Source organism: Pygoscelis adeliae, unplaced genomic scaffold (genome assembly GCF_000699105.1).
Source record: "Pygoscelis adeliae isolate BGI_AS28 unplaced genomic scaffold, ASM69910v1 Scaffold1, whole genome shotgun sequence".
Classification (NCBI taxonomy): Eukaryota; Metazoa; Chordata; class Aves; order Sphenisciformes; family Spheniscidae; genus Pygoscelis; species Pygoscelis adeliae.
In genome coordinates this window covers 4,569,661-4,573,344 of record NW_008824051.1, presented here as the reverse complement: position 1 = coordinate 4,573,344, position 3,684 = coordinate 4,569,661, and positions in this window count along the sequence as shown.

Here is a 3,684-nt window from a genome sequence, read left to right as displayed (position 1 = left end):
GTTTCTTCACTGCATGATTGAAAGGAACGGGAAGAAGATGCAGCTTTGGCACTTTTGATCTCTAGTTTAACACTTTCGGATCTATGGAACAGTTACATCTGTTCAGTCTAAAAGACCAAAAACATTAACTGTAAGAAAATTAATCAGTACCCTGTTTGTTTAGCTAATAAACAGTCATTGCATGATTTTTGTAAATTATGTGTCCCATTTACTTAAAGGAGAGGTGACCGGCACTGCAGCACGGCCCGTGCTTTAGGAACTCGAGGGAGGCACCTCGCATCATTTTCCTTAGTGTCAGGGTGATTGCGATGAACCTCTGAAGCTCTTTTGTGGTTGCTCATTGGTTTGGACTGTGAGGAGGACTGTGGTTTCATCACTAAGCTCGACTAAGGCTCGGGTTACTTCTTAATTTAGCGAAAGGCATTTGAACTGGACTGATATTTGGCTCTCTGGAGGCGATTGAGGATCGACAGCTTTTCTTTGCAGGCTACTGCTCTGAGATCCTCAGATCCAGAAGCCAGAAACATGGTTAAAACACTTAAGTTGCCACTCTAGCTGTGGATCCTGCTATGGCCGCCTCAAGCAGATGCAACTCTTCCATGATAAATGGTCAAATTATCTATCCAAAAATCTGTGATTGGACTCCTGAGAACTGCAACCACAGAAGACCTGTCAAGCCCAGCATTGACTATGTCACGTCTCAGAATCTGGATAATTAAAAATTAACACACTTTACACACAAATCCTAATAATTAACCGACTTTAACACCATGAAGCTTATTAAAGGGAGTAGAGTTGTAACGGTTGTTTAAAAATTTTCTAAATCTGTGTTATTGTTAGTCCGTCTGCCTCTATTTCTGCACAGCTGTAAATTTCCTGTGATTCATGTAGGGAGTCTGCATAGCGCTGGCGGCATCAGTGAGGCTGTGACAGGAAAAAGCATGGGAAACTCAGGCTCTTCCGTACCTGGAACAGAAAAAATGTGCAGGATTTAGGCCGTGACTTGTTCTTTACGAGTAACTATTTTAAAAAGAAAGCAAGAGATTTAAAGGGAGAAGAAATAAATACCTAGCTTTCTTCCGTTAACAACTTAGCAGCAAGAATTTCCTGTCCCTTGCAGCTTTTCTACTTACATTCACCAGTTTCAGCTCTTTTTTCCTAGTTAGTTACCACAAACGTCATGCAGTTGTTGTCTCACAGAATGAATGAAGTGTTCTTACTCTATCCCAGACTCCCACAGTGTCCATGGAAGCGGCCGAACATCTTAGAGGGGCAGCAAGGGTTTTTCGGCAGCCAGGTGACCACAGGGTTGGTAGGAAAAACAGTCTCTTCTGAATGATCCTAAAAGTAAAAATGTATGATCCCTGTGAAAACAGGTTTTCGTTCATAATCCTCACTTGTTCTGATGAAGGTTACTTTAAGCTGTCTGCCCCTCTGTGGTCTGGCTAGTAAGTGCATCGTAAAAAAAATTGAGCTAATGTAAAAGTCTTTAGCTTCTTCATCCTAATAAGCTGAATTTTGTATTCTAAAGGAAATTATTTTAATGCTAAATAATGTTATAAATTGATTAGGAATTTTTTATTCTACAGGTCTTGCATTTCAAGCAGGGTACCTCCTGACAAGCTCTTGCTTTTCTAAGCACTAAAAACATTTTAGGAAAACTAAAGCTGGAGGATATAGCCTTGGCTTCTCTCTTTTTTGCACAGTAGCAGGTCAAGACCTTCCCTCTTCAAAACAGTTTTCTCTTTAAATATACCGAACTGTTTCGGAGGTTTCTCAGCCCTGATGCTCTCAGGGACGGGAAGATGATTAATTGATGTCCTTTACTAGGAATGTTTTTTAGGAGATTTAAGCTGCAGTCTGAATTTTGGAGAAGTGCTTGATTTGTGCGAGAAGGAGGAGTTGGATGATACTGCTGTGAAGCTTACAGCTGTTGCTGAAAAAGCTAATTACTCCAACAGCACAAAAATTCTTCTTTTAATTTTTCTGTACTTCTATGTTAAGCATTAATTATTTAAAGTGTTGAAACTTCTATTTAGGCATTTAGTAATTTTTCAAAAGAAAATTAGTCTCTGAAGTCAGTTTTCCGTGTTTCATTTATGATTTTTAAAATGCAAGTTTAATTCTGTTGTATCCCAAAAAGTACCTCAGCTTGGGCCACTTGATAGTTGATATTACACATGCATTTGATATTAAAGATATGCTGGGTTTTTTTCTTCATGAGAACAACAAAGTGGTGGTCTGCTGATAAACTTCCACTATAGCTGAGGTGAATTCCTAATATTCTTACAAATACGGAAAAACAGTTGATTAAGAATGATGCCCACATAGGGGCTGCAGGTTTAAATAGTGCCATAAGAGGAAACCTTCCTTAGCATTTCGCATGTCTAGTCTTTCTTTTAGGCAAGGTAAATAATGTTTTGAACCATGGGTTTGCAGAGTCAGAGTGCGGGATTTAAAAATGATCACCTAATTTTGTAAATTGTTCATAAACACTAACAAAAAGTGGTAAATTTAGCATGCTCTTCAAGGCAACTAGAAAGCTGTTTTGAACCCAGTGCTGTTGTATGTAACTGCTGTGAGAACTGGCTTGAAAAAGCTCCTGCATGTTGCAAAAACCTGCCTTAGCCACAACTGATTTTTAATCAAATTGAGGTAGTGTAAATAAAGCATATCTTTTCTCTTTCTTTCCTTCTTTGCCACAGTTACATTTTCTTATGTATAGTTAGTACAGAATTCAGACCTAGAAGCAGCTGAAACTCTACAACTAAATTTAAAAAATTAAATGGTAAATTTGATTCTTCTTGGTCTGATTACATGAGTACAAATCAGAAGTTATTCCATGGAAATTAATGTGGCTGTAGTAATGTAATCTCAATAGAACCTGGAAAATATATCAGCCCACAGGGTACAAGCTTGTCACAAAAAATGTTTGTCATTTAAAAAAAAAAATCAGGATAGAGATATTCTTGCTTCTTATTGAAAAGTAATTTTGACTTAAAAATATACTTATTGCACAAAGCTGCTCTTTATCAAGGAAAACAACCTGTGTGCATTTGGCATAAAGTGAAATTTTATGTTTTCCAAAACTAATGATGAGAAGACTTTTGTTTTTCAACATCAATGCATATTTTACCCAAAGCTGTATTATTAAATTCAATAATTCAGATTATTTCCTTTAAGTACACTATTGTAATTTGGATTCATTTTTATCACTTTGTAACTGATTGCAGAATTCAGCCATCTATATTGCTTGTCTTTCTTGTCAGTAACCATACGGTATTCCTTTTAGCATTAAATGCTTGCAGGGGCTAACATAAATACCAATATAGCATGTTTCAGTATATGTAACGATGTCAATTAAATGTAAATCTAAAGTACACCTAAATTAAAACCTTAACTACATGGGTTTACATTTTTTCTCTCTTAAATTGTACTCTATTCCAAAATTTAACTGCCTGAGTTGAAATACACAAAAGCACGTTGAGGATAACGAAGAACCACTTGACCAACACAACAAGGTGGGACTAAGTCGCTCCCAGTCACTACCTGAAGTTCCCAAGGACCTTCACTGAGGATGAGGAAAAGGCTGAGGTACTTAATGCCTTCTTTGCCTCAGTCTTTAACAGGCAGACCAGTTACCCTCAGGGTACTCGGCCCCCTGAGCTGGAAGACAGGGATGGC